The 26,729-nt window shown below is 37.9% G+C and overlaps 1 protein-coding gene and 1 long non-coding RNA gene across 3 annotated transcripts in view; both read right to left on the reverse strand.

Annotated features, from left to right (window-relative positions):
* Window positions 1–26,729, reverse strand: part of MED13L (mediator complex subunit 13L) — a 302,742-nt gene that overhangs the window by 210,718 nt on the left and 65,295 nt on the right. The window lies entirely within an intron of this gene.
* On the reverse strand, window positions 13,697–26,083 carry LOC132665408 (uncharacterized). Its single transcript, XR_009604131.3, has 2 exons — window positions 20,130–26,083; window positions 13,697–19,454 (listed from the first exon to the last, which is right to left on the reverse strand). It is a non-coding gene; the product is annotated as an uncharacterized LOC132665408 (long non-coding RNA).

Below are 26,729 nucleotides of genomic sequence, written 5' to 3' on the forward strand. Positions count from 1 at the left end.
TTTCAACTATAAGACAAATAACCCAGTGCATTCACAATTTCTGAAAGTTTACCCTATTTCCTTTTAAAAATTCATAGGAGTCAATGAAATGAAAGCACTACTTTTTTTCAGTGTAAGGAAAAGGGGGAAAAAAATCAACATCAGATTCTTTTCCTAAGTGGGTTATAAATTCTCCTTGTGCAAAAAAAAAAAAAAAAAAGGGAGTGTGTGCGTGCATGCGTGTGTAAAGATGAACTAACTAAATAAATACACACATACCTTCCTTGGCAAGTATTTGAGAGAACCGTCTGAGACAACCGGGTTAGGACAAAATTCTGAGGTTCATAACATCACAATGAGTAGAAGCCAGCAAGACTCCAAATATGGTTTGCAAACCACCATGCCAATTCCCCTTAAGCCTCATTTAAGAAGGATTACCGCCTACAATCTAACCTCACTGTGCCACTGCTTCAGTCCTGAGTCCAAAGAACTGATTAAACAAACATGGGGTTTCAACAAACGTACTCTTCATTAGCTGCAGAGAGCACACTGAAGAAGGCAATTCAATGTTCAGAAAGTCAAATACCCTCTCGTAAGGCTGTCACAATCTTCAGTTAAACCTTAAACTTTCAGGATAATTACAATCAATCTGCAGGAAATGTGGCGGATGACACTGTATTTCAGTATTAAGTAATGAAAATTAACAGAAGTAAATTAGCAGTTATAGAACATGGACGGTATGGAAAATAGAGTTTTTAAAAGTGCATAAATGGAAACTGTAGTATACTTTCAGGAAATGTAAAGTTTGTGTAACAAAGAAGAGAGGGATGTTTTCAGCTAAGTGGCAACGATCCAATGTCTCGCTTTGAATCAAATCTGTCACTAAAATGAGGTTTTCCAGGAAGCAATAAGAATAATAAAACTTAGGCTTCAAAGAAATGCAGCTTAAGAAAAAAATTCTGTGGCAAACATTCAAAATCTCAGTAAAGTAACAATAGGTCATTTATCCAACTTGAAATCTGAACAATTTCCGGAGATGTCAATTATACCAGACCTCTATCTATCTAAGCTGCAGGTTTGAACTACTTTCCTGATGTCAAATATTCACGCACACACACAAAATCAATAAAAGTCATTATTTTGATTTAAACCACATATCTAAAAACCATTAACTATTTATCACTTGAATTGGCATTCTCGGTTTTACAAGAGAACTAAAAGTCGTTCCTATTAAAATTTCAATACAATGTGAGGCTTATTTGACAATCACTACCAAATATTTATGACCCATGCCAGTTAGAAATAGTATTGTGCATGGTGGTGGGATTTCTCACAAGGATACAGTGTTTGATTTGAGTTTCAAAAGAAAACATTTAGGAGTATCATCACAGAATTCACTTCAGTGTTAATGAATCACAAAAGGCCGAAGAAAAGCCAGCAAGCACATACAAAAGACTTGTGTTGGATTACCAGCAGGTGGCAACTCACATAAATGTTATCAAAAATGTACACCAAGAAATTTTAATATACAGACATCTTTTTCGTAAAGTATCTCATGTGGCTAAACTTCGTAACTGGTGAAAACTGGGATTCGATTTAATCCAACTATGAAAAACTACAAAATGTTTACCCTCCTACAAAGTAGTCAGTAGAAAGCAATATTATCGTATAACCAGAAGGAAGCAATAAAGGCAACGATGCCTTTCTTATTTTTAAAAATACGAGAAACCTATATAACCAACTGGAATACGAATAACAAGACTCATCACTGTAACACAAGTTCATTCCTGATTTGTTATTTCCAACACGAATCTTCCAAAGATGTTTCAAAGATCTTTGCAAACCTAAAATTGTCATTAGGTTAATACCTTATGAAAAATCTACAGGATTGCTGACTATGACATTTAACAACATGCAGAGTCCAAAATTCCTTAGCCTACCCATCAAGGCCCTTGGTAGTCTGGCCCCATCCTTCTTTTTTGATCTACTACCTATTACTCCCGGCCCTGCCCACTTATTACAAAAGTAACAATTTTGCTGGTCACACACTTGCCTTTCTCCATGCCTTTATTTCACCTCAGCATCTCATCACAGTCTTTTTTCAAAGCTCATCATTTTCAAATACTACCTCCTCCACAAAGCATTCTTATTTCTCCCAAGCAGCAATAATCTCTCTTCTGAATTACAACAGCATAGCTATAACTGTCTCACAAAACACCTTTTTGTATGTAATGTTGGTTACATATCTTAATGTGTCTTCTCTCCCCTACCTGAGCGTTCTGTGACCAGATCACACCTGCTAACCCAAAACGAGCAGTAAACTATAAAGCCCCAAACCAGAAGAGATTAGATACCAAGTTTAAAGAAAGAAACAAAGTCTTCCTACACACCCCATGGGGTAAGGAAAGCTTCAATTTCTATGTCTGCATTTTCATCCCTGTTTATTGGAGTTACTGCACAGTAAATTATTTTTTTTCAGGAAAATATTTCACTTAATTGTCACAGAAATCCTGAGTTACGCACGTGATACGAAGCCCATCATACAGCTGAGGAAATTAAATCACAAATGATTAATAGCCCATTACAAGGTCATTCGTTATACTAACAACGTAGAAAAGCCAGTGCCCGAGTCCAAGCGTCGAGATACTGGCCTACTGCTTGTGTCTCACTACCCTGCCCCTGGATTATCGTAGTAGCAAAACTAAAACACAAAACTTAGAGTAAGTAAGGGTGGACAGATGAAAGAGCAAAGATGCAGTGATAACCTTCATAGTTGACTCCAGTTCTAAAAGTTCTCATTAGTGCATCTATGATAGATTTGCTGTTCTTTTCAACAGCAGCCCATAAAATGTGTTGCCAAGTCCACACTTTGCAATTCAAAGTTCTTACACTAATTTAACCCGTCTTTTCTACTGTTCTCCAAAACAAACCTGCAGCTTCCAACCAGCTCAGCGCGATGCTGCAAACAGTATGTTTATTAATATCCAGTGCTTTGTGCTCAGGCTGCTATTACCACCTTCCTACCCACACTTGTCCTAAGTTTTTTGTTTTCTCCACGCAAACGGACTTAATGACTCTAGCCCACAGATTTTAGCCTCCCATTCCCTATGAAATCACAGTTCACATTTTATTATACGTGCTCTCATTTCTCTGCAGAAGTCATGGTTAAAACCACAGACCCTGGAGCCAAATGCTCTTCTCTACCACTTACGTGTCCTTTGGGAGATTACTTCACTTCTCCATGCCTCAGTTTCCCCATCAACACAGAGGAAACCAGAGTACAGTCTGTACCTCACGGTAATATTATAATAAAATGAGTTAATACAAAAAAAGTGCTCTGACCAATGTATGACACATAAATTATGCTCCAATGTTAGCTATCACTGTCATTTCTTCCAGTATCATGGTTTTATCTCCTCAGAACTATTAACTATCCAACAATGCTAGACACATTGTTTTCACTGTAAATTACATTTTAATGACTGTTTTTAAATGTCTTTCCAAAAAAAGTTCAATTTATCAGATATTCTCTAACGTCATTTTTTAATGCAAAACGGCATACGCTAAAATTTTATTTCTAAAATATAGAAAATAGAACAATGTTAATCATGGGGGACGTATAAGGGTGAATATCCGCTACATTAAATCTGGAATCTGTACTAATCCAACTCTTCCATTTAATCAAATACCAAGAGTTCCTTCTGACTTTAACAGCTCTTTCCCAGAGAGAGCAAGTGCCTACTAAAAGATCTTAATAATCCACAGGGCCTGGAGAGTACAGCTTTTTTTCTTTTTCTTTTTTAAGTTAAAAAAGGCTTTTCCTCTTAACAGAAATCAATGAAAAGCCTCTCGAACACAGCAAGAAGATGGGGTTGATTTTAACTACAATGGAAATCCCTGCAGAATTTTAGAATGCCAACAATAGTGTCACTTTTCTCATTCACTGGATTTTTTCCTGGTTTTCAGGACTAGAGTAATCTGTATTAACATCAGTAACTCCTCACCAGTATTACATTATACACAATATAGTTAACAAAGTCAAACAATCACTGTCACATCACAGCTGCTATTAGTCTGGAAGAGAAATTCTAAACATGAAGGAAGATACTAATTATATTATGACCAAGAAGCACATTTCTAAAACCATGTTTTCTGAGGAGTCTGAGGATAGCTAAGTTTTCAAGTAATAAAGGGGAAAAATAATCTGTGTCCAGATTAAAGGGTATGTTGTTCAAAGATCAATTTTCAACACCTCTAAAAGGATAGGAACAGTCATGGAAATAGATATTGATTGGGATTCACATTTTATATAGCCAGCAAACTATACAGATGCCAAAAAGTAAAACAGAATATACGTGAATTATTTTTCCTTATCTAGTGAAAGGAAAAATAATTCACTTATATTTTGTAATTAAGCATTTTATTTTGAGATAATTGTATATTCATACACAGTCGTAAGAAGTAATACTGAAATATCTCCTGCACCCTTTATCCAGTGCCCCCCAGTGCTAACTGCTTGCATAACTATCTTAAGAGAATGTCTTGTATCTCCCAGGGTAGAAAACACTGCCATCATCACAAAGATCCCTGGTGACCCCTTTTTAAGAGCCATATTAACTTCCCTTACCCTCCCCACCTGAATTCCTGGCAACCACTGATCTGTTCTGTATGTCTATAATTAAGTCATTTTAAGAATGTCGTATAAATGGACTCCTACAGTACATAACTTTTGGGATTCACCTTTTCACTCAATATAATTCACTGGAGATGCAACCAGGCTGTTGTGTGTCCTTTTTATTAACCAGTAAGGATTCCACTGTATGACTTTATTACAGTTTTAACTTTCCACATGTTGAAGGACATCTGTGTTGTTTCTAATGTGGGGCTTTTATTAATAAAGATGCCACAAACACTGGTATACGGGTTTCTGTGTGAATATGTGTGTTTACAGATCTAGGATCCATGCCCAGGAGGGCATGGAGGGCTGCATGGTAGGTAGCTGCATGGTTAGTTGTTTTTTAAACTGCCCGCCGAACTGTTTATTGCTAGCCCTGCTAGCAACACATAATTGATCCTGACTCTCCACCTCTTCTCTTTACAACACATTTGGTGTTGTCACTGTTTATTTGAGCCATCTTGACAGGTATGTAGTTAATAACTGGTTATAATTAATTAATTTGCATTTTCCTAATGGGCTAATAATGGTAAATATCTTTTAATATGCATATTTGCCTCATGTATTTGTCTCTTCATGTCCTTTGGCCATTTTTTAAGTGTTATTTATTTTGAGAGAGAGAATGAGTGGGGGGAGGGGCAGAGAGAGAGGAGAGAGGGAACCCCAAGCAGGCCCCCTCACTGTGAGTGTGAAGTCTGATGTGGAGCTCGAACTCCGGAACTGTGAGATCATGACCTAAGAGCCAAACGCTTAATCGACTGAGTCGCCCAGGGGTCATTTGCCCATTTTCTAGTTGGACTATTTAGGTTTTTACTACTGAGCTTTGAGAAATCTGTACATTTTTTAGATACTATCTCTTCATCACACGCAGGGTTTACAAGTACTTTCTTCCACTTCAGTTTTTCTTTCCATCCTCGTAAATGGGGTTTTTGCAGAGTACACGTTTTTAATGTTGGTAATAAATTTATCAACTCCTCCTGTTTTGGTTTCAGGTCTAAGCAGTCCTAGATCACCAAGATCTTCCTCCACACTCAGCATGGGACCCAACGGAGGGCTGGATCTCAGGACCCTGGGATCATGACCTGAGCCAAAATCAAAGAGTTGGATGCTCAAAATGACTGAGCCACCCAGGCACTCCTACACCTAGGTATTTTTTGAGTAATTATAAATGGTATTGTATTATCAATTTCATTGTCCACAGATTCATCACTAATATATAGAAATAAATGATTTTTGTTTGTGCAGCTTGTATCCTGTGACCTTACTGACTTCACTTACTGGTTCTAGACTTAGTGGGGTGTTTTTGGGTGGTGTGTTTGCATTCCTTGGGATTTTATCTGCAAATGGGGACAGCCGTTTCTTTCTTTCTGATCTGCATGCCTTTTATTTTTTTTTCTTTCTTACTGCATTGGCTAGAACATCAACATTGCACTGAATAAGAATGGTAAAAGCAGGCATCCTTGCCTTGTTCCTGATCTTAGTGAGAAAGTAATTCAGTCTTCCATTATTCAATATGATGTGAGGTGTAGGTTTCTGTAGATGTTCTTTATCATGTTGAGGTAATTTCCCCATTACTATTTTTGAGAGCTCTTATCATGCATAGGAATTAATTTAGGGGCTTAAGTCTGTCACAATTTGCAAAGGGAACTCATGAAGTATTGCTGTGAAATAGTTTTTAATTCTGTTTTTGTTAAGTATGAAGTTTGTGAATACAAAAAAAATTACTACATCAAATCTGAATAAAAGTACATTCCTCTTTACTATTCAACATATGCTTTACATAAAAAGCCTCAAGTCTTTTTTTTTTTTTTTTTTTTTTTTTTTTTTTTTTTTCAGGAAACAATCCAAAACATGATCATTTGGCCAACCTGTCAAACAATCTGATACTTTTTGTTAAGTCAACTCATCAAAACGAAGTATAAGGACTCCTTTGCATGCCACATTTTTAAAAGTTCATTTGTTTTAGTTTCAGAGTAAACTGTGATATACTGTACTGTTTAAACACGTGAAAACAACACAATTTGACCTTGTCTATGAAAACAATGACAGACTTTCCTATCCTGGATGTTTCTGCTGCTACCTTGAAAATCACAGCTTAGTTCAGTCAAAAACAGTCATTTCCATCAACTACCTCACACAAAATCCTATCTCTAATCACTATTTATCTAATGTTTAAAAACTGCAGTGCTGTTAGTAACAAGGATCCATTGGCAAAACACTTATCAAACTCTGAATTTAAACATGCACCTGTTTTTAACTCTCAAAATTAAAACTGATTGTTTTAAGGGCAAAGATATGTTAGGTTTAAGTTAAATGCACTATAGCATCAAAATTTAAAAGTCCAATTACTTCAAATCACCAAAGGATTTTCAAGGAGAAGATAAAGGAGAGAAGAATATACCCAAAGTATTAATAATTTTTATCCTACCTAAGATGATATTCATTCCATTTGTTAATAATGGCAAGAAATAGAAAAAGTAGTTAAAATAGGTATGCTGAAATAGTCAATATTCAAATGCTACAAAAGCAGAAAAATAAGTAAGGTAATAACATGTATTCTTGAGAAACACAGTATGTGTGTGTGTCAAGAAAGCGCAGAGAGACAGGGAGAAAGAGAATCTCAGGCAGGTTCTGCGCTGACAGCGCAGACCTCACCAACTGTGAGATCAGGGCCTGAGCCGAAATCAAGAGTCAGATGTTTAACCAACTGAGTCACCCAGGCGCCCCAAGGTAATTTTTTTTTAATTTTTGTTTAAATGTTTTTATTTAGTTTTGAGACAGAGAGAGACAGGGCATGAGCAGGGGAGGGGCAGAGAGAGAGGGAAACACAGAATCTGAAACAGGCTCCAGGCTCTGAGCTGTCAGCACAGAGCCCGACGCGGGGCTCGAACTCACGGAGTGTGAGATCATGACCTGAGCAGAAGTTGGACGCTTACCGACTGAGCCACCCAGGCGCCCCCCCCCAAGGTAATTTTTTTTAAAGGTCTAATACTCAGTAATACAATTCATGAAAGAAGGCAAAAATAATAATAAATTTACAGGGCTATGGAAAAGTTGTGGCTGTTGCCTTCGTAGGAGGAGTCCCTTCTGCATTGTCCTTTCAGTGACCTTAGTAGTCAGGCATACTTGCTTCCCAAATGACAGAACATAATAAAATACTTTTTAAAACAAGTGTACCAAAATTTGAAAACTGCTAGCATAGCTGGAGAAAACTTAACTGTCTAAAATATACATTTAGTTATTTTTGCTTTAGAAATAAACAAGGGATGCCTGGGTGGCTCAGTGTTAAGTTTCTAACTCTTGATTTCAGCTCAGGTCATAATCTCACAGTTGTGAGATCGAGCCCCACCTTGGGCTCCACAATGAGTGTGGAGCCTGCTCATGATTCTCTCCCTTCCTGTCTCTCTGCCCCTCTCCCCCACTTGCTTGCTTGCTCTCTCTCTCTCTCTCTCTCTCTCTCAAAAAATAAAATTAAACAAATAATTTAAAAATAAATGAAATAAGGATTTCCACCTGCTTAATCTAAAGGAAAATAAGCCAAAGAATAAGTAAACAGAAATCAAATGCAAAAATAAAACTGACACTAACAGAAACAGAAATTAGAAATTAATCTCACTTAAACATATTTAAAAAGGGAAAACTAGAAGTTGACAATAATAAAAGGTTTTATTACATATGACCTCATAGGACTTTCTAGGAATGCAGGACTGTTCTTCCTTAATTATATCAGATATATCTAGGACATGAATACACCAAAGTATTAAACTTATATTACAAACCCACTCGGGAAACTGGATAGTTCAAGATTCCCCAATTTCTAAGCCTGTGACAAGTAATAGGAATAAGAAAAACTAACTCTTATTTCTATATTCTAACGTTAAAATAGTTTTTAAACTAATTTATTTTTTAAACAATCAGAAGCCTTTTTTCAACAGAGTAAAAGTTTTCTGGTCACAGTGCTTTATCTTTTTTTTTTTCTTTTTTAATCAAAAAAAAAATATATATATATATATTTCTTTTTTCAGGAATAGAACTCAGTGATTCATCACTTACACAGAACACCCAGTGCTCACCCCAACAAGTGCCCCCCTTACTGCCCTCACCCCTTTAAAAGCCCTCCCTCACCTCCCCTCCAGCAACCCCCAGTTTGTTCTCTGTATTTAGGAGTCTCTTATGGTTTGTCTCCCACAGTGCTTTGTCTGTCTTAGAACCTAAAAACCTAAGGCTTCAAATTTATGTAAGCACAAATACCAATTAAAAATAGGCCTACAAGGGCGCCTGGGTGACTCAATTGTGTGAGCAAGCGTTTGACTCTTAATTTTGGCTCAGGTCATGATCTCAGGGTTGGTGAGATCAAGCCCCACATTGGCCTCTGAGCTGATCATCCAGAGCCTGCCTGGGATTCTCCTTCTCTCCCCCTCTTTGCTCCTCCCCACCCCCCATGCTCATGTGCACTCTCTCTCAAAAATAAACATTAAAAAAAAATAAAAACAGGCCTACATATTAATTTATTGTTTTAGAATAACTTGAAATGCGAGCTAATTATTTTTCAATACTTCTTCAAAAAATTCTCAAGCAGTATATCTAAATACATTATCAAATCTAGGCAAGATGATTCGAAGTTAAATTAGAAATCTCAAAAAAAAAAGAACAGCTCATCCTCACAACTGCAGAATTCCTAATACCTTATAACCAGAGTGTCCAAAATGAAAGAAAAAGGTACAAAGAAATGAAAAATGAAAACCACAGCCTACTCCTCAGGAGAAGGAAACCATCATGGGAACAGTGGGAGTAACAATCAGAAAGTGCCTCTAAGTCCAAAGGAGAAATACAATTCATAAGGAAAATGGTAACATGACAAGTATCTCATTTAAAAAAACCAAACCAAAACAAAAACAAACCTATAATAGTGCGCTCAAATGAGAAGCTATTCAAAGCTTAAAGATGATTTAAGTAATTAGCAAATAGACACTACCATAGTTCAATTTCATTATTAAAAAGCTCGTATTAACTTTCTTTCCAACAACTTAGAAGATTTCAAATAACCAAAACCATAGACTTTAAATTAAAGGCTGTAACAAGAGATGAAGAAGGGCATTATATAATAATCACAGGGTCTATCCACCAGGAAGAGCTAACTATTATAAATGTCTATGCGCCAAATACCCGAGCCCCCAGATATATAAAACAATTACTCATAAACATAAGCAACCTTATTGATAAGAATGTGGTCATTGCAGGGGACTTTAACACCCCACTTACAGAAATGGATAGATCATCTAGACACACAGTCAATAAAGAAACAAGGGCCCTGAATGATACATTGGATCAGATGGACTTGACAGATATATTTAGAACTCTGCATCCCAAAGCAACAGAATATACTTTCTTCTCGAGTGCACATGGAACATTCTCCAAGATAGATCATATACTGGGTCACAAAACAGCCCTTCATAAGTTTACAAGAATTGAAATTATACCATGCATACTTTCAGACCACAATGCTATGAAGCTTGAAATCAACCACAGGAAAAAGTCTGGAAAACCTCCAAAAGCATGGAAGTTAAAGAACACCCTACTAACGAATGAGTGGGTCAACCAGGCAATTAGAGAAGAAATTAAAACATATATGGAAACAAACGAAAATGAAAATACAACAATCCAAACGCTTTGGGATGCAGCGAAGGCAGTCCTGAGAGGAAAATACATTGCAATCCAGGCCTATCTCAAGAAACAAGAAAAATCCCAAATACAAAATCTAACAGCACACCTAAAGGAAATAGAAGCAGAACAGCAAAGGCAGCCTAAACCCAGCAGAAGAAGAGAAATAATAAAGATCAGAGCAGAAATAAACAATATAGAATCTAAAAAAACTGTAGAGCAGATCAACGAAACCAAGAGTTGGTTTTTTGAAAAAATAAACAAAATTGTCAAATAACCAAAACCAAAATAAGAATACTAAAGCAGAATCTTTTCTACACTCCATTTTTTTACAAAGAGAGTTGTAAATGACAAAAGAAGGGAAGGGGAAGGAAATTAAGGAAGGGAAAGAGAGAAGAAAACCCTGTCTGTCCAACACCCCTATTTTTCTGTAAGTACAAGATGATTCCTAATCATCAGAGGGATAGTAAAAATAATTCCATTTAAAACTACTTCATCTGTAAATCTTCAACCCATCTGATCAAATTCACTTTCAATAAATTGAAAAGTACTTCAAAAATATAAAGCCCACAAAGTAAATTTTGGCTAAACTGCACAAGGACAAAAATTTACATGTTATAAGAAGATTGTTTTTTTAAAATACATCAGGAATGTTAAAATATGACTGGGAATATAATAAACTAGAACCATTCTATTTTTTTAATTGATTTACTCATAATTAAAGATAAAACTCAGGACTTCCAGTCAAGATGACATCAAAAATTGTTTTGAACACCCACCTTGTTCCATATACACAGCAATCATAGATAAAATACAGAAAGAGAAATTTAAAAGGCATAGCTTAAAAAAAATTTTTTTTTTTAATTTAAAAATAAAAGGCATGGTTACACTTAAAAAAAAAAAAAAAAAAAAAAAGACAAACACCTCCACCAAACAGAAACACACAACAATAAGAGGGGCTGAAGCTGTGAACCTGCTACGGTCTGATTTTAGAAGGGTAGCAGGGAGGCCTAGACTTCAGACCCTGTAAGAACAGGAATGAAAAAGGCCCACCCAGGATGAGAGCCTAGAGTCACAACTGGGCTGAAAAAGAACTGCTGCTAACAGCTACCAGGAGGGTAAGTAAGCTGTGTGCATGGGGAGTGCGGCTTTTAAGCGGAGCGCCTAGAAAAGTTAGACTACACGCGGCATAACACTAGGGCCTAAGCCACACCACTCGGCCGCCTGGCCAAGAGTACAAAGGTACACCCAGTATCATCGAGGGGCAGGTGCTCCAACCTGCCAATCTAAGATCTGGTTTTGGAAGGGGGGACCCGGTCAGGAGAGCCACTTAAGAACACCTGCAAAACCACCGATAAGAAGGGGCTGTGGGGGGCGGGGGGACTTGACAGTCAGGTTGTACCACAACATATGAAGGAAACTAGTAAGTCTGCAAATACAGCAACCAAAATATGCAATCCCTCCAAACAAAACAGAATCAGGAAAGTCTGGAAGATGCGTGCAAATAGTATGTTTAATAGTTCCTAAAAGATAAACAAACATAAGAAAAGTTATTAAATTTCTTTTATAAAAGGATAAAAACCATGAGACAAGCAAAAGTGAAACCAGATTAGGTGGAAATGAGAAAATCAATTTAGAAAGCTTGAAAATAAATTTTTGAAATTTAAAACAAGCACTAAAATTGAAAATTCAATAGAAGGGGTGAAGTTTAAGCGGGAAAAACTGAAAAGGAATTAAGGAACTAGAATAATTAATTTAACTAGGATGTGGCAGAGGTAAAGAATTTTTTTAAAATACATATATAAAGGACAGATAAAGAGGCTCCAAAATGTATTTAACCGCAGTTTCAGAACAAGTAAAGCAATCGCAAGAGATTGGCCTTACATCAGAAAAGAGAATACGACCGAATCACGTATTACCCAGATAGATGAATTAATGTTAACAAATTTACATAAAGGGAACACTGTAAAGTAACATAGAATCTAACTTTCAAGTGGCAAGGAAAAAAATGTTAATTCATTTAACCTAATTTTTCAATTATATTTTGAAAGTTTTGTTTTTGTTTTTTTTTATAACTCACATGCTACCCCAGAACACCACAGAGATCTTCCAGGTGGTTCCACAGAGCAAAGCTGAAATGGAGGGCCAATAAATAAGGTGCAATTAACAAGAGTCTAACTGGCCCAGTCTTCGGCTGCAACTCAACAGTCCTTGAAATTCAGTTTCTATGCCCAGAGAAATGAGGCATGAGATGAGAGCGCTTTTCTTTTCAAAACTGTGGTAAAAACTTGGGACTGGGGCAGAAGACTACCAGAATAGTAGACTGCAGGACTGAGTAATAGAATTCCCAACAAAGAATACAATTTCTGGTTAACTTACATCACATATATAAACCAAAAGCCCAGCTAGTGCTATAACAAATTACTCAATCAAAACGGCCTATTAACTCTTCTCTCTAAATTTAAAATAAGTAGTCAGAAAAGGAATAATGCTGACAAGGGAGGCTACATTTACACTATGAGGTTTAAGTCTCTTTTTGGTAGTTCAGCTAACTATATGGCTGAAGAATCCATGATTTTATCTGAACTGGTCAAGATACACAACTGGTTAAAGTTTTCTGTGTTGTAGTGGGAATACGAAATTATCAAAGGGCATTAATTTTAGTTTACGCAGACCTGGCTTCAAACAACTGTATTTTATTTATAATGATTATTATAAAATAATCATTTGTTTTGATGAGAATATATATCTTTAGGAGTCTTTCAAAGATACAGCACAGTTTAAAAAGTAACCACACAGGGGCGCCTGGGTAGCTCAGTTGGTTAAGCATCTGACTTCGGCTCAGGTCATGATCTCGCGGTCCGTGAGTTCGAGCCCCACGTCGGGCTCTGGGCTGACAGCTCAGAGCCTGGAGCCTGTTTCAGATTCTGTGTCTGTTTCTCTGACCCTCCCCCGTTCATGCTCTGTCTCTCTCTGTCTCAAAAATAAATAAACATTTAAAAAAATAAATAAATAAATAAAAATTTAAAAAAATAAAAAGTAACCACACGAATCGGAAACACAAACTATAAACAGAACATCAGTTCAGCAACCCTGCAAGACAAAGTATATTCTTTGCTGGTGATAAACAGCATATGCACTCTACTTCAGTCCAAATCTCCACCCAGGTGATCCATAAATTTGCCTGGAGTTCTAGTGGATGACAACACGGCCAACGACACGCAGCCTACCTGCAGACGCAGCGGAGGGGCTGGCCTCATAGCTAGAGTACAGCTCAGGCAGCATCTATCTCACGGTAGGAGAAACACACCACGTGCTTTTTAGTTATCTGCAACTGTCAGTGGGCCTTTGGCTTGCGGCCACAAGAAACTCTTATCTCTGTTCTCTGCTTTATCTCTTTGTCCATTCTTCAGTCATTTAGCACAACCACTACTCTATTTTCATCAGGAAGATGTTCTTCTTGGATAAAAATGGGAGCTCCAACTGCTTCAAAAGCAGTTAATTCACCAGCTGCTAGCTAAAACCATAAAAATTAGAAAGCAACACTTTATGATTTTTTAATAAAAGGAAGATAACATTTCAAATTGGCATTTACCACCCAGCAATCCATCCTCTTTTATAAAAAGCAAAAAAAAAAAAAAACAAAACAACTAACAAGTTCACATAAAAGCAATCACTTTGATAGAAAATTTTTACATAAGAGAACACTTGGACAATGCCTATGAAATCACACATTCATTAGCAATACGAAATACCCTCCACAGTGTTTGACAGATAACCCAAACATGAGTTGTTATGTGTTACTTTTCTTCCACACACCAAGAATCCAAGAACTTTAATGAATGCAAAAGAAAAGAAAAAAAGTATTAAAGAACTAAACCATAAAAAAAAAAAAAAAAGAATTAGGCCATTTCATCTTTTCTCCGACTTTGGCCTGAAATGTACAATCTTACATCACAGCCTGACCTTAACCTTAATCTGTCTTTCCTTCCCCTCCTTGACTTAAAACTCAATGTTCAAGTAACCCAAGAGTATTCAAGGTATCCTGTGTATGTCATATACTCAAAAACAAAAACCATGCCTTTTATGCTATGTTGTCAGCTTTGCGTGGCTTCTCCTTCCTCCCCGCCTAGTGAAATCCTAGTCTTTAAAGGCAATAGGTCCCACCTACTTGTGCAAAGCTTCCATCCATAACCAAGTAGAATAAATTGCTTTCACTCCTATGAGCCCACATTGAAGTACAGGCCTGCCTCTGCACACTGAGACTTGACTGACAACCTCACTCATGGAGCTGAGGGCCCAGTCTTTCAACCAGAAAACATCCTGAATGTTAGTTATTGTCATCACTTAATTTGATAGTTAACCTCTTTCTTGTGTCAGTCATCCTGCCTCCAACACCTCCTCTAGACTAAGAGCTCCTTAAAGGCAGGACCTCAAGAAATGCCTCTTACAATCACAGCTCTCCACATAATAAGCATGCAAAAACTGTCTGATGAGTAATAAAAACTGAATGCATGAACACGCTTTAAGAAAATTAGTAAAATGAATTACAGCTATAGCTTTAGATAAAGACACAGATTCTAAGAAACGTAAGACTTTAAGAGTACAATTACACAAAGTTAAGGTCTCCTACTACCTCTCTTTAGGTCCTTATTCCCACCCTCTCTGCCCCTAGGAGCTAGCAAAAATTATGTATCTACAGTTTGATACACTGACTTGGACCCTGCAAAGAGGTCTGATCCATTCAGAGAAGAAGCCATCATCTACTGATCTGCTGCTCTTCCTCTAAGCTCTAAGCCTCCCAAACTGGCCATCTAACCACTCCCTTCCCTGTGCAGTCCCATCTATGCCCTCGTCTCTTCCATATGCTCTCTATGGGCTTTTACACGAAAGGGCAGACCCATTTTATATAACACTAGCCCGCCACAAAAACAGGTGTTATCCTCGAAGCAAATTTTGATTTTTAGTAGATTTCAAAAACATAATCTTAGCCATCTCTATCTAAGAAAGTGGAGAAAAGACTTTACATAAAAGGGGCACAGGTTTCACACACTTTATGTTCATGTCAAACAGCTTTTCCTCGAACAATAAACACCCGCATCTGCAGAACACGCTAAGCCCTTATCTAGAGGAACGAAACTTTAAACTGTGTCACCCTTGAGGCTTACGGAAGCTGATAATCTGACTTTGAAGCATTCTCTCTCAGAAAATACTTTCATCAAACGCCTAAATTTGTACTTTGAATAAGCGTGTAAAAGCACTAGCACTTGATTGTCCTAAAGCACTTTCAGAAAATAGCTCCCATTTGGTTAAACAGTCATCAAATTTTAAGACTGGAACTTCATACTTACTAAACGTTTTTTTAATTCAAACATGTAACATGTAATAGGAAAAATAATATTTTCGTCCAGTATCAAATCCTACCCTTGCCCACATCCCCCAAAATAAGGAAATATATTTGCCCTCATATCATACTTGCAACATTTAGGAAGCTAATCACCTAAAACGACTATCTTTACACAGTAAAGGGCATTAATTAGAAAATTATATTCCTTCCTTAGAAGGTTCAAGACTATACGAGCATTTTCTATCCCAGATTGTGTCTTCTAAGTAATATCATTTAAATCAGCAGTAAGCCAAATTACTTTGTTATAGTTCAAATAGAAGAGAAGAAAACATTTTAAACACCCTATTTAAAGAATCATATGTGATTAAATTCATGTACTAATGTAAGATTGTTTGATAAAGTGACACAATCCTCTGCCTTTTTAAGTGTCTCATTTCCTTCTGAGACCAGAAAAAAAAGCAATGGCAGCCATTCAACATTTCCAAGGCACTTTTGTACTTTTGACAATGTTAACAATTTCATACATTTTAGCCACCTTTCTCATCACATACTGTATAAATGATGCTAAACGAAGACATCAATTACATTCACAATAAACTGTCACACTTATTAGTAAAACACCATTTGTAGTTTGGTGAGAGAAACAGGTGAAGAAAAATAATTTTGCTTATCGGGTCTAAATTGTAAAACTCATGGGAATTCATTCAACCAGCAATTGTTCAACTATTGCTTAATAACTTAGCAGGCACTATATTACTAGTATTAGGACTATGTATGGAGACTGTCCTCAATACACCTATAGCCCACTGGGAGGGAAAGAAATACAGCAAGCAAACAGTTCTGGTACATAAAGCCCACGATAACATAAGTGATACTTATTAAGCACACTTCAAAGGCACCACCCTCGCTGAACCTCAATTTCCCATCAATAAATCTGAGTTGGTTTAATGATTAAAGATAAACGATGAAATGAGTAGTAGTCAGGAAGTTAAAGTTTTTTAAATAAAGGGCTGGAGGTAGAGAACATCATAAAAGTTCTTGTCACACAGCAGATACGGTAGCTATTGCCATTATCATTTCAAGGGGTGGGCTGGCAAGTAAATGGACCCATCCTCTGAGTTTAAAGTAAAAATCCAGTTTGAAGAGATGTTACAAAAGAACAGCCATCCTCAGAATTAGCTAGCAGATACACGTGCTTGCCTTGAAGCTGCTGGTGAGACTCCACACTGCCACAGAACACGGCCCCTACAAAGAGTACCAGGTCAGGGGCACCTGGGCGGCTCAGTCAGTTAAGCGTCCAACTCTTGGTTTCGGCCCAAGTCGTGATCGACGGGAGACTGGGATTCTCTCTCCCTCTCTCCCTTCCCCTCTCTCGCTTGTGCACTTTCTCTCTCTCTACTGCTCTCTCAAAATAAATTCTTAAAACTTTTTAAAATGTTGTTTTAAAAAAAGAGTGGTGCACCTGGGTGGCTCAGTTGGTTGAGTGTCCAACTTCAACTCAGATCGTGATCCCACGGTTCGTGAATTCGAGCCCCCCGTCAAGCTCCGTGCTGACAGTGCAGAGCCTGCTTGGGATTCTCTCTCCTTCTCTCTGCCTCTGCCCCGCTCACACCCTCCCTCTCTCTCAAAAGTAAACAAAACATTACAAGAAAAAGAAAAAGGAAAGAAAAGAAAAAAGAAAGAGTACTGGATTGGCTACACATAATAACGCACATCCACTGGTTTGATACACAAGCCCTATGGTTTATCATAGGAGAGTATCTACCTCTACCTAAGTCCCAATTTTCTCTAACATATTCTATCCCAAATTGAAAACACCACTTGGAAATATTATACACAGGAGGCATAAAGGAACAAACCTCCCAAGATGAAATCTGACAAGCATATTTTTATTTTAATACCATATATCTATCATATAAACCTTGCTCATCAAACGTATCCAAATCAGTGCTGGAATAATAAATCAAGAAACCTTGAGATGGATAGGTTTCCTTCCCTGGAAAAACCACAAGGAAGAGGAAAAGAATAAAAATAGACAATACAACAGAGAAATATAAATGATACGTTAATGGATCAACATCATAAAATACTTTATTTTTTAACAGCAATTCCAATATTCTATAAATCTAAAATCTGTACATAAAGAAGGTAACTTTGGTGCAGAGTCACCAGCGTTATTAACATACTTAGTAACACATATGAAGCACAAGACACCAACCAACATCAACCAGGAGGTAATGAACTTGAGGGGATCTGCCCTAGAGAGCTCCAACTCCCCACAGCTGTACACAGTTTCAGAAGCACATGTACAGGTGCTTATTCTAGACCATCCAAAGCTTTCTGCAAATCTCAAACGGATAAGGTGACCTAAAAAAGTTGAGAGCCACTCATTTAAGACTGTAAGTTTCCAATATTCCTAATATTACTTTTCCTTGAAAATGAACAATAGAATAAGAAAATAAGTTGTAAGAATTACGTTAAGAATAAGGCTAAAATAAGTCATCATCAAAACTCTGTGGAAATCTTTTTACGGCATAAAAGAAGTAAGGTTTATTCTATTTGTAAGCTGTAAATTTGAAAATTTTAAGTTTTAGGGAACTAAACTAGCTTTATAAAACAGATGTTGTTGCCTGTGTCATTTAATGAATTCAAGTCACATTCCTAGAAGACAATATAGCCATCTGATGAGTTCAGCGTCAATGGAATGAGCCAAATCCACACAACAGCATTTTACAAAAATAATCAGTGGTTTAAAGCAGGGCATGTGCAAAATTCCTGAAATAACACATACATAATTCACTGCCAAACTCAGATCAATTCAAAATCTGCAGAGGCAAGAAGCATTATTATGGCTCTGAAATCCATATTCAGTAAGGCTGTGTTCAGAAAGTTTCATTTCAATTTCAAGAAAATAAATGACTAGAGAAGCTCAATAGTGATTTTGGCAGATACCAGTTCCCTTCGTTCAAAGCAGAATCGTTTTACATAGCTTAAGATTTTTTAAAAGATAAAGAAAAACACCAATTTCCAGGACCTAAGTCCTGACTTGAAGGATAAAATGCCCTCTACTTGAGGAATACAACACTGTGTTTTCTCAAGTATTATGGCCATCCAGACAACAGTCAGAGGTCAAGGAGCACAATGGAAAAGGGAAAAGCACAGTGTTACTAGAGATCGGGCTGCAATTCTGGCTCTTCCGCTAACAAACTGTATGCCTCTGAGCAAGTGACTTCACTTCTCTGCGCTTGGCTGACTCACTCTACACAGCCCAAGGCCGTGAGGCACAAGGAACCCCTAATTTCCCCAAAAAGCCACCAACCCCGCACCATCACACAGCCTCCTGGGTTCTTCATCGCCAGTATCTTGCCACAGATTCACTCCTCAGTAAGGCAATTTTAGTGCTTAAGAAAAATTCACATTCCTTCTCACAAAAGACTTGGGAGTGAATGGAAAGTCAAGAGATTTCTTCAAAATATATGAACATCTTGCAAAAGGATGAAAGAAAGAAATTGCAAAGTTTTACAAAAGCACTGCTGTTCTTGCCAGGCCCACTGCTAAGTACCTGGACCCAGAGGAATGGGCTTTGTTAAAACTTTTCAGATACATTTCATGACTGTTTTCTACAAAAGTCTACAGACTAAAGGTAGTCTGTGTCTACTCACCTGACAAAAAGGGTTGGGGGATGTGGGACTGGGGAGGGTTGGACTCAAATGAGTGGCTCCAAACCACATTCCTCTGAACTGTCAGGCTCTTGAAAGTGCCTCACAGGTCTCGGGACAAACTTCACACCACCTTCAAAGCAGGAAGAGCAGCAGTTTTATGTATGCTTTAGCTTTCCATGTAAGGTAAAACCGCATGTTAAGAAAAGAGACAACAGGCCTAAAATGGAGTCACTTGTGCTGAGCCCACATCACCTAACCAAGGCTTAATTCCTAATTTAGGGGTAATTTCAGCCTCTCTCAGGAACGAAATCTCAACCAGTCAGTCTGGAATTACTGGTCGGCACTAATGAGGTATTCTGCCTGACAGTCCTCTGCCATCCACCAGAGAAAGATGACTTCCCTGAAACAATCAGCTCTTTGCTAGAATAACTGCCTTGTCTCACCTCCTGCCTACAAAGTCTTCCATTTTGTACAGCTCTTCAAAGATCCTTTCTATCTGCTAGATGAGATGCTGTCCGATTCATGGCTCACTGAATAAAGCCAATGAGATCTTTAAAATTTACTCCGTTGAAGTTGTTAACACATGTAAGCGTTCCATGTAAGATTTGGTTTTACAAGTAGGTTCTGCTGATACACGTTTGCAAATGATGTGCAAAAATAAATAGTCCTTAAAGTTCTAACATTCAGTAAGTTTACGACTATCAAATGAAATGAATTGGACAATAAAGTGAAATTTATTTTACAGAAACTTGCTTTGCAGTACATATACTAACAGGCTACATCGATTTAATACTGTAAGAGATACCTGGCATTACTTGTCATCCTGGTGTGGTGCTACCTGTAAAAGTTAATTAAAAGCGTCAACATAATTCAAAGAGTGGCCAAAACATAGATGCATTTCTTTATGAAATGTTAAGCCTCTTATTGAAACTCATCCTTTCAATCAGAACTGAGAAAAATAAGTTTAAAAGTTAAAACAGTTAAAAAAGTTTAACAGTTAAAAAAAAGTTTAAAAGTTAAAAGTTTCAAAAATTCAAAAGCCCGGCATTATAATTACAAGGACCCCACTAAACTGTAAATCTTTATAGCACAGGAACTTCCAAAACCAACACAGACAAGGATGGATGGATGGATGGATGATTAAAATGCAAGTGCCAATAAGTACAGAATAAAGACATTTAGCATTATGGTATATGACATTTAAAACCAAACTTTGAAAGAAACTTTATCACTTGAAAATTATAGATATATTAAATAAAGTATTTGACAGGAACAGGTAAAAGGGGAGTGGGAAGAGAGAGATAGCCTTGGTACTTCATTCCATATTTCATGAACACAACTTAATTTTATTCCACGAAAAGAATTCCTAATTGACAAAATTCATTCTACAAAATATAAACACTGTAAATTTCAAAATTCTTCTATATCAAGAAGAATTTTCAGTCCTACAGCTGAAGCACTGAATATACACAACCATAGTTTTCAAATGTAGTACTAAGATTTATCTACATATCCTCAAAGACAAATAACGTAAGAAATTCACAATACTTTTAAAGGTGTGTAAGAAAACCTAGTGAGCATTTAGCCTTTCCTTAACAATAGATCCAAACAATCATGCTCACTTCCTTACATCTACAGCTGGAAATTAAATTCACATGGCTAACTTCACTAATGGTGGTATATGATGGGAGCAGAAAACACAGATAATGGAAGGTTTGCACCAACACATGACAACAGCTGTAGTTATTTACAAACTGATGAAATTTCCAAATAAAAAAAGAACCCAAAGGAACCTAACATATGTTTCCAAATAAGCATGTCAGAGAATTATACCATTACATTTATCCCCAGAATTAAAAGCACACCTTGAACAAAGGTAACATCTAAAATGTTATCTTCATTTGGTTCTAAAAGGAAATCCTACCAGAAAACCAACAAGAAAGTCAGATATAGAAATACATGCTGTTTAATTTCTCTACACCTCTTTTAAGAACTTTATCTAATATGGTTAGAATCCTAACATCCCTACAATCTAATTATTGGTGACGTTAGTATTAATTTACAAACAAATTGCTCTAAATTTTTTTTAAAAATTTTTTATAACGTTTATTTAGTTTTGAGAGAGAGAGAGCACGAGCAGGGGAGGGGCAGCGAGAGAGGGAGACACAGAATCCCAAGCAGGCACCAGGCTCTACTCACAGAACTGTGAGATCAGAACCTGGGCCCAAGTCAGACACTTAACCGACTGAGCCACCCAGGCACCACTCTAAGTTTTTTCAAAGAAAATTGACAGATGAAAGGAAGAATATACAGAAGAACTTTGGTAGTGATCGACTTAAAGTTTTTAGTTTCAACCATTCCAGATGTACAGAAAAGGGCCACCATGAAAATGTAGTCCAGGCAACTTTGCAGAGGCTAGAATGTGAGCAGCAGGCCCCGCACAGGCCACAGGCCGGTGAAAGGAAGCAGTCACTTCACTTGCAAATGAACCCAACAGGTGGGTTTGTGTATTTTGTTGTCTTTGTTTATCCTTCTCTACTTGTTGCCTGAGAACACAGTAACTTCCCTGAAGCTATTGTTTTAAAGCTTTTTCCTCTGACAGACATGGACATTAAAAAGCAGCCAAGTGCTACAGCTGGTGGTAAAAGTGAAGAGGTTTAAGGAATGACTAGTGTTAGCCAAAAGGACAAGGGAGGAAAGTCATCGGGGATGACTCTGACTTATAAATGGAACCAGTGACCATATGCTTAGTCAGAAACAAGAAAAAGCCATCTGCAAAAATATTTTTGGTGAGTGGTCCAGCGGGGCAAAAATTATATTTTGCGAAGGAAAATTTTATGTCATAATGGTATTCACAAAACTGGGACTTTTGGAAGATGTCAAGATGCATCTCTTCCAAATGTCAATCGTGTGCTAGCCCACAATAATCTAGTGATTTGCTTCCAAAGTTAACCTACCTCACAGTTTCTGCATACAAACATATTCAGATTTTCTGGACTGTGATCTAGAAATCTACTTTGAGAGAGAACTTACCAAAACCTTATTTACCCACCGTAAACGCCCTTGTGATTTAGACCAGCTGCTGAAGAGTCAGCAACTGTCTTCACTCCTGGATGACAGCCAACGCAGAATGCATGGTAAGATTCAGATTCAGCATGGAAAGTGAACTGCTGCTTTCTGTGTCGGCTCATCTGGGAGTAGCTATTGCCTAGCAAGAACCTTCCCACCTAGGAAGAACTTTCCCACCTAGGAAAGACTGCTGTCTCAGGAGCGGTGCTACAAACGGCTCAAAACGATAGTCTTCTTTTTCAGGGAAGAGATGTTCTGACTCCTAAATTATAAACTTTTAACCAACTACCTTGCCTCTAGTATGTATCTAGGTGTCTGACCACTGCCCTGGCTTTTAATACAGAGCCTTGCCTCATTCCCCACTATAAGCTCCCCTAGTCACTACCTCTTCCTTATCTTGCTCTCCATCATGTGTCTTCCTTTGTTCTACCCCTATTCCTACTTCATTTCAACTCACTGTATTCCCCACACTTGGCTCCCGCTCTTACTCCTAGACTTTACCTGTCTCGTGTGTGGATCCCAGTTCGCTATCTCACTTTCACAGGTAACCCAGCCACAGTCCAAGACCAACTGGCAGGGGACAGGATGCGATCCTTTTCAGAATATATGAAATGGCTAAGATAAAGGCTAGAAATAATTTATCATCACTAGAAAAAGTAGCAGTGTGTTGCTTGGTGATGATCTCAGTTGGTATTCACAAACACCGCGTCTTCACTGTCTCTTCTCAGGGCTACTACCCAGGACACTATCAGTGAGTGGAAAGGGACTCACTGCACATGTCCTCCTACATTACCCAATTACACGTGTGACCTGCCTTCTGGGACGCATGGGTTGGGTTTCACGTAGCTGCCACAGTTTAATCAGAACCGAGAAAGCAGTGATGGAAATAGCAAAGGTACCAGTAAAGGAAGAGAGAAGTCAGACTTTACCTCCATCAGTTTGTTCTAGAGTTCTGGCCTCACAAGCACTTCAAATGTCAGTTAAAAGTACATTCCAATAATGCACAGAAAATGAGATGACACTTCAAAAAGATGTACTGTAAAAAAAAAAAAAAAATGTTTCCCCACGTCATTGTTTTCTTCTTTTCTCCTAGTTTCTTTTCACTTAGTGACACTCAGGTAAGACTAAGTCTCTTCTAGTCAGCTACTTGGGACCAAAGACATGGGTTATCACTAGATTCCTTCAAGCTACCCACAAAGGAAAGAAACACAAATGGTCACTCCCCACCCACCTCCCATGAGAATCACTTTCTCCACAGATCTGCCAAAACAAAGAAGGATCTTTTGAGAAGAGCTCCTTTCCTAGCCATTCCCACTCTGGCTCCCCTTCCCTACTTTCTCCCACCACAAGAGGGAAGAAACTCTGGGCTACCAATTCCATTAAGAAGAAACCGGGCAATCAGACAACAAAAAGAAATCAAAGGCACACAAATTGGCAAGGAAGAATTCAAACTTTCACTCTTTGCAGACAACATGACACTCTTAAGTGGAAAACCCAAAAGACCACCAAAAAACTGTCAGAACAGATACATGAATTCAGCAAAGTCACAGATTATAAAAGCAATGTACAGAAATTGGATGCATTTCTATTCACCAATAATGAAGCAGCAGAAAGAGAAATCAAGGAATTGATCCCATTTACACTTGCACCAAAAATTGTAAGGTACCTAGGAATAAACCGACCCAAAGAGGTAAAAGATCTGTACGCTGAAAACTATAGAAAGCTTATGAAAGAAACTGAAAAAAGACACAAAGAAAGCGAAAAACATTCCATGCTCTTGGAATGAAGAACAAACATTGTTAAAATGTCTACACTCCCCCAAGCAATCTACATATTCAATGTAATCCCTATCAAATAACACCAGCATTCTTCACAGAGCTAGAACAAACAATCCTAAAATTTGTATGAAACCAGAAAAGACCCCAAATAGCCCAAAACAATCCTGAAAAAGAAAACCAAAGCTGGAGACATCACAATTTCCGGACTTCAAACTGTATTACAAAGCTATACTCATCAAGACAGTATGGTACCGGCACAAGAACAGACACACAGATCAACGGAACAAAACAGAGAGCCCAGAAATGGACCCCCAAATGTATGGCCAACAAATCTTCAACAAACCAGAGATGAATATCCAATGGAAGAAAAGACAGTCTCTTCAGCAAATGGTGTTGGGAAAACTGAACAGTGACATGCAGAAGAATGAACCTGGATCACTTTCTCACACCACACACAAAAATAAACTCAAAATGGATGAAAGACCTAAATGTAAGACAGGAAAGCATCAAAATCCTAGAGGAGAAAACAGGCAACAACCTCTTTGACTTTGGCTGCAGCAACTTCTTTTTCAACATGTCTCCAGAGGCAAGAGAAACAAAAGCAAAAATGAACTGTTGGGACCTCATCAAGATAAAAAGCTTCTGCCCAGCGAAGGAAACAATCAACAAAACTAAAAGGCAGCCTACAGAATGGGAGAAGACATTTGCAAATGACATATCCGATAAAGGCTTAGAATCTAAAATCTATAAAGAACTAATCAAACTTGGGGGCACCTGAGTGGCTCAGGCAGTTAAGTGTCTGACTTTGGCTCAGATCATGATCTTGCAGATGGTGAGTTCGAGCCCCGCACCAGGCTCTGTGCTGAGAGCTCGGAGCCTGGAGCCTGCAGCCTGCTTCGGATTCTGTGTCTCCCTCTCTCTGTGTCCCTTCCCCACTCTTTCTTTTTCTCTCTCTCTCTCTCTCAAAAATAAACATAAAGAAAAAAATTGCTTTAGAACTAATCAAACCCAACACCCAAAAAACAAAGAATCTAGTGAAGAAATGGGCAGAAGACATAAACACTTTTCCAAAGAAGACATCCAGATGACTAACAGACACCTGAAAAAATTGCTCAACATCACTCATCATCAGGGAAATACAAACCAAAACTACAATGAGATACCACCTCACACCTGTCAGAGCAGCTAAAATTAACAACTCAGGAAACAACAGGTGTTGGTGAGGATGCAGAGAAAGAGGAACACTTTTGCACTGCTGGTGGGAATGCAACTAATGCAACCACTCTGGAAAAGAGTATGGAGGTTCCTCAAAAAATTAAACACAGAATCACTCTACGACCCAGCAACTGCACCACTAGGTATTTATCCAAGGGATACAAAAATGCTAATTCAAAGCGGTACATGCACCCCAATGTTTATAGCACCACTATCAACAACAGCCAAATTATGGAAAGAGCCCAAATGTCCACTGACTGATGAATGTGTGTGTGTATTAAATGGAATGTTACTCGGTGATCAAAAGGAATGAAACAGTGACATTTGTAACAACATGGATGGATCTAGAGCGTATTATGATAAGCAAAATAAGTCAGTCAGAAAAAGACAAGTATCGTAAGATTTCACTCATATGTGGAATTTAAGAAACAAAACAGATGCACATAGGGGAAAGGAAGGGAAAATAAAATAAAAACAGAGGGAGGCAAACTATAAGAGGATCTTAAATGCAGAGAACAGAGGGTTGCTGGAGGGGAGGTTGGGGGGGTGGGGTGGGCTAAGCGGGTGATGGGTATCAAGGAGGGCACTGGCTGCAATGAGCACTGGGTGTTATACGTAAGTGACGAATCACTGAATTCTACTCCTGAAACCATTACTACACTACATGTTAACTAACTTGGATCTAGATAGATAGATAGATAGAAAAAAGCAATGATACTTCCTGTTTTAAGGAAATAGAAGTATAAGCTTCATCACTGGGATAATCATAACCTCACATATTAAATCTCCCTGAAATATATTTAGCATGCATAAAATGTTTTCCTTTTTGGAGAATTTAAATTATACTGCATATGGGGCACCAGGGTGGCTCAGTCAGTTAAGCGTCCAACTCTTGATTTTGGTTCAAGCCATGATCTCACAGTCTGCGAGTTCGAGCCCCACACTGGGGTCCACGCTGACAGTGTGGAGGCTATTTAGGATTCTCTGTGTCCCTCCCCTGCTTATTCTCTCTCTTAAAATAAATAAACTTTAAAAAGTAAAATAAAAAATAAAACTAAACATACCGCACAATTTAAAAACTCGTTTTTGTATTTTTTTAGTTGCAGAAGGAAAACATGAAACTTAAAACAGCAATGGAAAGAGGAAATTAAGAAAGCTACCTTGGGGCGCCTGGGTAAGCGTCCGACTCCTTGCCTCGGCTCAGGTCACGATCTCATGGCTTATGATTTAAGCCCCACATCGGGCTCCACACTGACAGTGCAGAGCCTGCTATAGATTCTCTCTCCCAATCTCCCAATCTCCCTCTGCCCCTCCCCCTCTCACTCTCTCTCTCCCAAAAATAA

The sequence above is a fragment of the Panthera onca genome, chromosome D3, assembly GCF_046562875.1.
Source record: "Panthera onca isolate mPanOnc1 chromosome D3, mPanOnc1 haplotype 2, whole genome shotgun sequence".
NCBI classification, from domain to species: Eukaryota; Metazoa; Chordata; class Mammalia; order Carnivora; family Felidae; genus Panthera; species Panthera onca.